The 12,498-nt window shown below is 39.7% G+C and overlaps 1 long non-coding RNA gene across 1 annotated transcript; it reads right to left on the bottom strand.

The window, feature by feature from the left end:
• Positions 1 to 3,772: 3,772 nt before the first annotated feature.
• On the bottom strand, positions 3,773 to 12,269 carry LOC141948924 (uncharacterized). The gene is made up of 3 exons (XR_012630595.1): positions 12,154 to 12,269; positions 3,919 to 4,007; positions 3,773 to 3,817 (listed from the first exon to the last, which is right to left on the bottom strand). It is a non-coding gene; the product is annotated as an uncharacterized LOC141948924 (long non-coding RNA).
• Between the last annotated feature and the right edge of the window lie 229 nt (positions 12,270 to 12,498).

Consider the following 12,498-nt stretch of genomic DNA (forward strand, 5'->3'; position numbering starts at 1 on the left):
AAATTTTAATTATAAACCTAGTAATTATTATATTAACTTACATTATTATATATTAATTTAAAATCTTAATGTGCCTTAATGACAACAGCAACAAAGACAGACATGCATAAGAAATTACAGTGAATTGTTCCATAGCACAGATGACTTAAGCTCTTACAAGAGGCGAGCTGGTGCTGGGAGAGGCAGACTCATTCCCAGCAGGCAGAACTTTTATACAAAGAAAACAAAACTCTTTTTTTTTTTTTTTTTTAGCAACTGTTCCTTTTCACTTTCTCAGTGAACTCCATGTCTCTGTTTTATGGTGCAGCAGGCCTGGCTTTGCAGTTTCATTCTTCTGGTTTGCAATACCAGAACCATACTACTATCTGTGTGAATAAGGCATTTTCTCCAAGAACATGCCTAATGGTTAGAGTCAGTCTACCAGATGGGTTGTAAAACACTTTGAAACAACTCCATTCAAAGGACATTATACTCCTGAAGCTGTATGTTTGTTTTATTATAAACAGAGCTTTCTAAGTAAAAAACATAGAAATGCTGTCTACTTCTGAAGCAAACTGACATGTGGAGCAGCACTAGATCTCTACTGAAACAGAACTTAATTTATCACTCCCCCTAAATATCAAAGGGGCTTGAGGAAGAGCCATATTACTTTCAGTCTTTTTAACTGAAAGACATTGTGGGTGACTGAAAAGCCCATGTAGTTTTAATTTATCATCTGATTGATAGGCATTAGATGGTGTTCCTCCAGCAAGCTGATTTCAGGCCTTCCCTGGTCTAGCTCCTGCAACTGCAGCAGCAGCCCTGCAGGTGTGAGGAGCATCTTTGTATCTGATTTTTCTCTTCAAATCTCAGCAGAGAGGGCCCTGAAAACCTCGGTGCTCAGCTGGAGGCAGAGCACCCAGGTGGAGAAGTGCTCCTGGGGGAAAGAAGCTCCTGATGGGGGACACGGCTGAACTGCTAGCTGCAGACACGGTGGCTCCCACATGGTTGCCCGTGCCAAGGCTTACTGCTAATGACACCAACAGACATCATCTCGAGTCCGTTTCAGACTATGCCTTATCAGCCATAGCCGTTCCTGATACCCTTTAATTATGAAATGGTCCTTTGTGCAAGTTTTGGGCAATGCAAGATGATGCAAGGCCAAGCAGTCTGCTTGACTGTGTCAAACCAGTAGGTCTAATAATTCTCCCAAGTAGGGAGAAAAGTCAACACGTTTCTGCACCACAGAAGAACTGTCAGCCCTTCGGTGGGGATGGAGCTCATGGCACTGTTGGCTTTCTCCTCTTCGAGGGTGTGATTTTCCTGCCTGAAGACAGTAATAAAAGTTCTCCCCAACAGCTCACACTTGATCTGACTTCCAAAATGAGCCATGCATATGAAAGGCAGCTGCTTAGAAGAATCCATAGGCAAGATGGGAAGAGAAGCACTGACTCCAAACAGCCACTGTCTACAGTCACCATTTTATTCCTTCAAAACCTGAGAAACTGGAATTGTCTCTGTAAAACACAATTAGCATCCACATTATGATTTGTCAAACACCATCCATAAGAGAAAAGCTAAGCGGATTTTTTAATCTGAATTTGTACAGGCTTTTCTGTCATTCTTTAAGCAGCTACATTATTATTTCTTCCCATAATTTGTATAAAGTACTTAGCATTCAAAACAGATCCTTTTTAACCTTTTGCCCAACTTAGCTTTTTGTACTTTAAAAAAAAAGTGGGGGGGGATAGAAAGGGAGAGAAACCCTTTAAGTACCCTGGGCCTGGGTTCCTTCAGTATGCAGGCTGTAAATGTTTTACTTTGATTTGAGATACATGACAATAAATTAGGGGACATTTATCAAAGCTGCTTTGTTGCATTGCTGACAAAAGCTGCTTTTTGCATAAATTACTGCATTATACAAATACACTTAGCAGGATCCTGTTTCTTTGAAGTTAGTGGAGGAGATTTATGTCCAATGGAGTTTTTATTTATCTGCCCTGTTCACCTCAACAAGGGCAGGACATATTCCTCAATTAGTTCCATACCCCTAGAAATGACATATATATCTCACAACTAGAAGCAGAGAAATTTAAACAAAACAAAACAAAAAAGCAAGTGCACATTTTCTGGCAAGTCTAAACTACTGTACAGTGTAAAAAGTAAATATTAGGCTGGAGCTGTAGCTTTGAAATCTTTGTTCTCAGACTGCTTTGAAAACTATTTAAGTAAGCTAATTTTGACAAAACAATATTCCCTTTGCAGAAAAGCTTTTCTAGACTTCATTAAGAGACTAAGTAAATATGAGTCCATTTCACAAATACTCAATAGCCAAATAAGTAGGTTAAAAGAATAGATTCCCTGAATGGTAATCCTCTCTGGAACTATATTTATGCTAAAATCACTTTCAATGAATATCTAATAAACTAATGAAGGCCATCTTAGGCTAAATGGTGAATTAGGATGGTTAAAAAGGAACTTGTCAAATGAATAAACTGGCTAAAAAGTTACATTACTTAAATGAATACAGAATCTCTCGAAAACCATTTCTGAGCGCTATTCTTCTGTCACTCACCATCTCCATACCTCAGCCTACACATAATTTATTTTGTTCCTAGGTCAGCGGTTCAAATGCAGCCCTACGTGGCAACTTGGAGCTGTTGCTATACAATGGCCTGAAATCACTCTGGAGAACTCTTTTCTGTCCCAGATCTAGAAAGAAAAAGAAACAAAAAGCAGAAATTTACTATTCCCTCCCCTTAATATACATACAGTGATGTTTGTCAGTCTTCGGTGTGTTTTTTAATCAATGCCAGTGTATCACTGAGCAAGACCATGCAGAGGAGATGGTCTGTATTGGAGACTACTAGTTACAGCCCAAAAGTTGTCAGGACCTGTGTTAACTTTAAAGCTATGCCAATGAAATTAAAGATTTGATGATGGGAAGGCTGAATCAGCTCAAGCACATGGTTTGGAGGATTGTCCTCCCCGCCCTTGAATAGTCTTTCCCCAAAACTGGAGCCCTCTGCTGAAGCTAAAAGGTCTAAAATTGGTTGCTTTCATATTTCACACTTTACTGGTCTTTGCCAGGCACTTTTTTGATCAAAATATTTCTGTCGGAATGATTTTGAGCTTTTGTTCATACATGTCTATGAAGTTATTGAAGGTTTTCAACTTATAATAAAAAAATTCTCTTTCGAAAATAGTTACAAAATTTTATTAGCAAACTCTTGTTTTGTTTGAAGGAAAAGATGTTCTTACATGTTAACAATTTTTCTTTTTAATCAGGTCACACCCTTTTTAAAAAATTCTGGAAAAAGCTCTCTCTCTTTTCCCCTCCATCCACCCCTAAGGAAAGAAAAAAAAAAAAAAAGAGAGAGAGAGCAAGATCCTTTGAACATTTAATGAAGATAGGAAAACAATAAAATCATACAAAAATATATTTTCATTATTCAGGCGGCTCTGGGGAACAGATTCCACACAGTGCATTTCAATGATCCCAGACAATGGATTACTATCATAATTTGTTCTTAAAGTCTGTTTAATTGGTTTACTTAGCCACCTGTTCAGAATAGTTACCATGAAAGCAGTGGTTTTGTTGAATTTCTGAGTGCCAACCTTCCATCCTTCATCCTGCTTCCTTCTCCCATTCTGGCTGTTAAAAAGTATTGAGCAACGCTTAGCACAGATTTTAAAATAATCTCATAGCTATACAACATATATTTTAACTAATCAGGGAGGAACTGCAAAGTTATAACAATAACATGCTAATCAGAGCATTTACTCACTGTCATCAGCTCTGTCTGTTCCTGGGTGAGTGTCAATTTATTACATCTCACTGCACATATAATAATGGGGGAAAAAATGTAAAGAATGATACACATATTTAAAGTATGTAAATAGACAGCTATATACTATGCACGCCTCTAGATGACTTACATCAGCCAATTTCACATTAAGAAGTTCCATAAAAGCAGTAAAATTACGAGAGAAAACTCAGTCAAGGACTTTGAAAATGTTGTCCATTTCTGAAAAAAATAAAAAAGCAAGCAGAGTTAAAGGCATGAACTTCCATTTAGCACGGCTTACCACATTAAAAAAAACACCCCAGTTATAAAGCACTGGGGCACCCTTTGTTGCCTGCCGCGTGTCAGATTGCTTTCCCCAAGACTGATGTAAAGTATTTTTGCAGGATTCTGAGAAATAGAGGGGTTCAGCAGTAGAGCGTAATTAGCACTCTCTAAAACTGGAGCTCCAATGTAAACAGCTCGAGTCTTCATTGCACAAAGCAAACAAACAATCCCAGCTGAGAATTCCCTGGCAGGGCTCGAGCAAATACGGCCCTCGCTGCTGACTGCTGTTATTGCTATGGTTGCTTAATCTAAACAGACAGCAGCATGTAAAAATGTAAATATTTGATATTTGTTAATACAGTCCTAAGTTATTGCTCTAGCCGGCTGTTTTGGTTTTCATGCATAGGGACGCCTATGTGCAACCCACTCTTCATAGATTTCAGTAGAGGAGTATTTTTAAGAAGCCATTATCTAAACTGCTGATGTAATAAGGCACCGGTATATGAAATACACTTAATAACTCAACTTTAGTTATTTATTGTGAACGAGGGTGCATTCTCCTTGATTCCATTTCCCAGCGAAATATAAGTGGAGCTTTCATCATGAGTGCTTGAATTTATGGCAAGCAGACCAAGTGACATTAAGAAAGCCACACAATCCCTTCATTCAGGCTTTAATAAGGAAGCCAAGGAAAAATTATCCAAGCTGGTTTGCGGGTGACAGCACAAGAACTTTTTGGAGTCAGAAAGTTAGCACGGAGGCTCCCTGTCAGCCCATTAAAAAGCAAGGTTGGCATTCCCAGATATTGGAACCATGTGTGCAGAGGAATTTTTCTTCTGGTAAGACATTCCAAATATTGTCCCAGAGCCAAACACTTCGGTGTTAGACTAATTTAAGCAGTATGTTGGAATCAGCTCTCAGGACTTTGATCATATGGAGATCGTTTGTTACAAATTGAACTAACCCAGTCTCTATTTCTGGTGGATCAGAACTATGGATTTGTTGAATTAAATGCCTCATTTAATGCAGTTTGCACATGAAAAGAAAGCTGCACTCAGGAATCTGATAGTGAATTTTTCACCTAACCAACAGGTCTACTTTTTTATTACTTTTAAACCTAATCCATACTCAGTCCACACTGTTCTTAATAAGCCCGGGGCTGTTTGGAGTGAAGGTTTAAATCAGCTCGTATGTTATGGGGGGAAAGCATCACTGAATTATCAAACCGTGTAATAAGGAACACATTTGAATCCAATTCAAGAAATAATTTTATGAAGAAAAATAAATTAGTCCTCGGTTGTTATTTACCATCCAAATAGCGCAGTGCTCTTTCATGACAGCAGTGGAGGGAAAGCTGAAAAATGATTTTGCAGACATACAATTTTCTCCCTGCCTCTCGTTGCTGTCCCCATTTTTGCAGCTGAACTATTGTGAGGGTTAAAAGTGCACAAAATAAAGCATTTCCACATATGGCTGCACTTTCTTTCCATTTCTTGAAGTTATAATGTCTTTAACTGTTGATAATGATATTATAAACTGTCATTTAGTGCATTTTGAGTATATTAAATACATGAAACAAAGATGTGTAGTTCCAGCTGGACCCTGATCAGAAACACTGAGATCTGATTCACTAAAACGGCAGATAGGCATGTGCAGGGCTTGCAAGGAGCGTTGTGGAACAGGTAGTAGTTGCAATAACAGTGGAATATAATAATAGAATAAAACAAAAGAACCCAGTGTCAATTATTACTCTAGGAGTGGGACAAAACTGAAAAACAGGTACCCAAATGATAATAGAAGAGGCATTGGCATGCTGCTATACAGTGAGCTGACTTGACAGGACTCAAGTATATCACAGTTCTCTGCCTTGGGGAACTCAGGATTTACACCATTTTCAACACATTTTCATCTGGAGTCTCGCACAAAATAAAAATGGGAACACCAGCAATTCCCAGGAATCCTTCCTCTTGGTCCCATGGGAATCTACACAACAGAGCTTATTTTGAAGGAAATGGGAACCCTGGTTTCTGCCCAGAAGGGGCAAAATTAATGTCTCCAAATTCACTGCTTTGAAAGGACCCTCTAGCCGAGTTGAAAATCTCTGATATATGGATATAATTTTTGAAGACACATCTTACTATTTGACTGGTTTAGCAAAGAGATAATATGCCTTGGTATAAATAGCCTCAGCCCCTTGGTGCCATTACAGGCATATCTGGCCACTGCAGCTGGAAAAGGAATGAAACTGAAGGTTTAAAAGAAAAAAAAATCAGAAAATCACTGTCCAGATAAAAGCCCTGAGCAAGACCATTCCTTCTGAATAATCAAAACCTTTATTGGGTCTTAGAGACAGGAACAGAAAATAGTGACATGCAAATAACATGGAAATACCCTAAGCTTGACCAAGGCAAGCTCAAGCCTCAGCTCATGCGGATCACAGTGTTTCCGCTGCGTTAACACATGTGCTAAGGAAACTGGCCCGAGCCTACACTGTCCTTAACCAGGCCACGAAGAGATGATCATGAGATTGCCACAACTGGTGCAGAACACAAGTCAGATGAGGCAAGCAATAAGTGTGGTCCTGTGCTCCAAATCCCAGCCTGGGGGGAAGCAGGAAGGATCTCTCATGGATTGTTCCTTCTGTCTCTCATTGCATGCACAGAGCAGAGTTCATCTTTCATAAAGAAAAGGGAAACTGTTTCTTTAAAAAAAAAAAAAAAACAGTTGTATAGCAAATACTGATTTATACACACACACACATATATATATTTTATTGGCAAATAAAGAAAGATCAGATCTTTAATGAAATCAGGATGGGTTTGGGAGGTGAACTTGAGCTGAACTCCCCAGATTTTCATGGAACTTCAATTAAAAGAGTTTCAGAGGAGTTGCTGAAAGCCAAGCACTTGCCATTGAAAGCTTAATTTAAAATGAGAAGCATTTTTATACCACATTTCCCAGAGAAATTCCAGCCCTGATCCTAATTATGTATTTTTTTTCTTGAATGATAAGGTTTTTTTCTTTTTCAGATAAGCTGTATAACAATGTATGTAAGTTTTATCCCCAGCTGTTATGACCAGTGCACACACAGTGGCTACACTGACAGAAGAGCCCATCATTATTGTTCAGAAAATGAATTTACCCTCTCCACTCTAAAACTAGTGGTGAAATTTCAGTCAGCTCTTGTTATCATGTGCAATATATAAGGATTTAGATGTCTGATAAATGCTATGACTAGCAAAAATGTGGTTTTGGGGAAAAGAGTGAAATCTGGCTTCAGAAAACGAAACAGAACAAAATAATTAAAAATAAAGATGGTGGTTTAATTTCTGCTTCCCAGCCTATTCTCATACAATCCTAGGAATACGAGGTTAATACAAAGCCTCACTGTAGGGCCCTTTTGAATACCAGTAGAATCATGCAACTCAATCCTCGAGCTTTGCTTTGAAAATGTATCCCTCACTCAATCAGATGAACTACAATTCAGTCTGAGCATCAGCTTCTGGGTGTGGAAAGGGGACACTAACAATGTTTGAAGACCGACCGAAACCGTACAGTGGATCCTAGAGTATCAGTGGCCTGAATCCATTAAGGGAAATGATCTTGTTTTAACCAGGTACCGGGAAATAAATTACTTCAGAAAACATTTAAATAAATAATACTTTATTGTATAATGAAACATGATGGAATAGAAATTATTCTGAAACTTGTTTTAAGTAATGATGGGGAAATGTGTGCCTAAAATAACAAAATCCAGCACTGTGTCAGGGACACAGTTACCAAGACAAACTTTATGTGCTGTGGGGTTGAACCTCTCCCTCTGCCCAAGTTATCTGCAATGCAACCGAATAATAACAGATCTGCAAACTATAGCTGTGCTCTTGTGGCTGTCATGTAAGGAGCAAGCACTGCAGTTTCACAGTCTCACATACAAATGGCAACAATAAATAGACTGAAAGGCCTTGTTCCAATTAAAACATTAATTTCTCATATTTCTTCTAGTTTTCATTTTACTCTGATAATTTCTTCTGTCCTCACTGTAGACCAAAGACTTTTAACTCACTTAGGAAAAGGTAAAAACAAATGGTCCTCAAAGACTTCCCAGTCTCCTTCCCTTCCCAGATGCTTTGTGAGGAGCCTCAAGAGGAGGTCTTCCCTCTTTCACCCTTTTGGGACATCAGCCATGTCCTAGTACCTTCTCTGACCTCACTGCATTCAACAGTTGTGGGAAGTAAACTCCAAAACTGTGCATTTTTGTAGTCCAGGAGATGAACTTAAAGTTCAGATTGCCAAACACGGATGCTAGTAAAGTTAGTGTGCTGTATTGTCTCTTATGGGGCTGAAATACAGTCTTAAAATTGTCTGAATACTCAGAATATTCAACCTCTCATTGTTCATCCCCCATGAGATCCTCATTTATTTCACAGGGGGGGATCCTGCCCTGTTGAAATTTCATAGTGTGAGAGCATCAGGGGGCAGCCAGCCATTTCCAGGTTGGTATTGTGTGACTTGGTTGGTGATTCATGAGAAAGTCCTACCAGAGCCTAGGACCAAAAGACGTCCTGTTAACGTTCATAGCCACCCGTGCATGACCAGATATCCCGCAGGACAAATGTGAGGAGGCTCTGGAGAGTGGAATGGCTGAGGCTTTGCTGGGTTGAGCAAAGCACTCAGTTTGTGTTGGCTGGATGTCTACTGATGAAGCAGTAGACAGCTAGTGCATCATGGACAGACCGCATCTGATCTCACATACAGACTGCCCGACGACAATTTTTATACCTACAGAGTGGTGGTACAAAAAATCAGATTTCTGCACAGTGTGTTCAAGAGATTTTGGGTTGGTACCGGAGGCCCCACCACTGGGACTGACATACCATTGAACCATGTACTAGGACAAGCATTTAATATAGAAACAGATAACCTGGTACAAGTTAGGGGAAACAGCTTGTGAGCTAGTGACTCCCCCTCAGTCTGCTTCACAGACCTGAGCTAACACAAGCTAAATCAGGCTGCTCCCAAGATGTCCAGGATTTCACAGCTAACGAGAACCTTCCAGTGGAGGTTTTCAGCCCACTACAATGCAGCAAGGGGAAAATCAAAGCAGATTTTTCTCCCTGCTCATATCTTCCATTCATACAGTTTCCTATTTTACAAAGAGACTGACACTATTTAAAATGCCAGATCCATTAAATCTTTTGTTTTCTCTAAATAAGAAAGAAAATGGTTGCTCATAGTTTTATGGGAAGCCATCAATCTTTCCCAAAGTGACTTACTGTACTGAAGAAAATAAACATTGCTGTATATGTAAAGCAGAGCAGAAAAGCTGAAGTCATGAGCAAAGCCCTGCTTTCTTCAGCAGTAGCAACATATTAAAGACAAATGTAGTCCACTGAAAGTGACATAAATAAGTGGATTTCCCATCTGAAACATTGTTTTTAGCAAGAGAAGCTTTTAATCCCCTTAAGTTCATTTCTAATCTGTCTTGGAAGTGCTTGTCTAAAGAATATTACATTGATATAAAGGATTTAATTTATTAAAACTAAACAGCAGCCAGCATACTACTAAAGAATATCTTGTACGCAGTACTCTCCCAAATGAATAAAGCTGCTACAGGTAGAAAAAAAATGCACAAACACTTGGCACAGCATTCATTAAAAATTCACACATTATGTTCCTGTGCTCTCCTGCTCGCTGTGCTTTTCCCAATAAAGCAAACACTTTAGAATTCGTAATACCTCTTTATCCCATGTGCACAAGTGACCTCCTCTCCTTTATGCACCTAGCAAATGAACAAGTACAAAAGGGAATAGAGTAAGCAGAAAACCAAACATGCCCTCTCCTACCCAAGAGCATACAAAGAGGGCAAGCAGAGGTTCTCGAAAGGGTTTAGAGCAGCCTCTACCAAGATGCCAGTGCTCTCACTACCCAGCAGTTTTGCCCGGTGCACACCGCGTAGACAGCATCAATTATACAGTTCATCAGTCAATTAATTTTAAGGGATCTTTCTTAAAATAGCAGTTGAAGGAAACAAAAGTTGCCTTCAAACTACATTTAAATCACTTGTTAGCCACAAGTTTGGCAGACTATTTAATAAGCAGCAAGAAGTCAACCACCAAATGACAAAATGGCCTTCTTGTCTCTTCCTGAGGATATGAAAATTTCTCCATGTTCTAGCAATGAACCTCGAGACATCATGAGACATCTCCCTGGTTTCTCTATGAGTGCTTTCAGTATGTAAGGTGGTATCCAAACACAGTAGTTTCAAACAAGGCCCCAGAGATCTTTTAATCCTACACTCCAGTCATGGAAAAGACTTCAGAAATTTTGTGAAAATTAGTAACCAACTGTCTTAAGGGAAGATTTAGTCCACAAGGAACAACCTACATTTTCCAAAACGTACTGTTATGTATAAGGCCTCTTTCCTGAACTATGCAGTTCAATATAGTATAGATTTTCAGGCTTTTTTTCCCGTGTCTTGCCAAAAGAGATGTTATTTATGGAGAAAATTCTGCTCCGCTATGGCACAGTGTATGCATTGTGACTCATCTTACATTACACCCATTGATTTCTTCTGAAGTCACAACGGAAGCATACTGTTGCAAATGAGATCGGTATTTGGTCACATGTTGTTATCACACTGGATCTTAGATTAAATTATACATGGCATAGTTTCTGTTCATTTTAATAATGGCCAGCAGCCATACTGCCTCCATTTCGAGCCCACGTAACTTATGTCATATACGGTCAAGATCGGACAGCACTGGAAGGTCTCCAAAGAAAACCACAAAGCAGGTGGAGGTATTATTCAGGGATTAAGATTTTAAACCTGCAGAGAAACATCTTCATGAGGAGTCAGTGTATTGTAGGTGTTTTTCACAAGGTAGTCTTGGATCGGTGCTGATGCTGACTAAACACCCCCTAACCAGACTGACCCCCCAAAAAAAAGAGTCAGCAAGTCATGCTGGTTTTTGCCCTACTACATGACACCAAAATAAAGCTATTCTCAAACTATTACATGCACGCAGTCGTGGCAGTTCTAGCAGTAGCAGCACATGGTTGTGTGAGAAGGAGGACTGGCTTTCCTGACGTCTTGCAAAAGAAAAAGTGTCCATGAAACTGGGGGTATTTCATAAGAAACCATTTTTCTCTGGGTGTTATGTATGTGCACATTTTAACACAAAAAGCAAGGACAATGACAAAAAACCTTTTCTTTAAGGAAAAAATGAAATAACACAGACAGTAAAGGCTTCTTTCTAATAGGAAATCCATTTTCTTCCCTGCATTCTTCCCACCATTTTAGATGGTGCTGTAGCACAGTCAAGTGGTACCTACTGACATTTTTATTTTGGGTAAAAGCCCATGAAAATATTAAAGCATGAACAAGTCATCAAGTCAGTTTATGAATCAATATACAGATTTCCTCCATGCCCATAGCTGATTTCCATAACCATGAGCGTGCTGAAATCCTGTCTAGATGCCAAATCAATTTTTCTTATATACGAACATCACAGCTACTTGAGAAAGGGAATCTGTGCCAAAAACCTCACGCTCTTAACTAATTATTTCTGTGACTCCCTCCTTGCAAAGCACAATGACTGCCACATAAATACACACATTTATTAGGAACAGGCACACTTCCCACAGGTTCAGCCTGAGTGCAGCAGCATCCCTGACAAGCTCATCTTCCTGAACTGTGCAGCCAGCCTTTATCACAAGAAATAGTTCTGCTTTTCCCAGGACTTTTTTGCTGTGAAGTAGTCAAGCACTTATCGTCTCAGGCAGGGCAGCCAGGAGGGTATGGAAATTTGCAGCTCGCCGTAGAAGCATCCTGCAGAGAGCTGTTGTCTGGCATTTGCCTTTGCTGGTCATTGCTATTGGTCTTGCCCTCCCATGTGCCTCCCCTGCATAACATCCAGAGAGATATATCTCCTCACAGATGAAAAACCTGTTAGATCTCCTCCCGGACCCAAATGTATTGATAATATCAATTTGCACTTAGTTTGTCCTGAAGACTTTAGCCCCTAACATGGCTGGATTATGGAAAGGAAGCACTAGTGCTGCTGGGAGACTCTACTGTAACGCCTTTGCCACGCAGCCTTACCTTTGGCATGCTGATGGGATGTCCCAGCATTCGCAGCAGCTGAGCTCCCTGTGAATTCATTGCAGCATCTCCCTCTCACCCAGTCCAGAGCTGCTGTCTGTGGCAGTGATGTGCACAATTCTTCATGTAAATAATTTCCAAATGGAGGTACTCGTTATTAGTGCAGGCACTTCTGAAAGTAAAAGCAAACAGCATTTGGCAGCAAGAACTATTAATGAGAGTGTCATTAGGGAATTAATTCTGCAAACCACACGGCGATTTGCAGGGCATTTCCTTGCAAGGCATCTCAGAGCAGATGTTGTGCAAGTACCACTGACATGGAGCAGGCAAAAAGTGAGGTTAAAG

This window comes from Strix uralensis, chromosome 12 (assembly GCF_047716275.1).
Source record: "Strix uralensis isolate ZFMK-TIS-50842 chromosome 12, bStrUra1, whole genome shotgun sequence".
NCBI classification, from domain to species: domain Eukaryota; kingdom Metazoa; phylum Chordata; class Aves; order Strigiformes; family Strigidae; genus Strix; species Strix uralensis.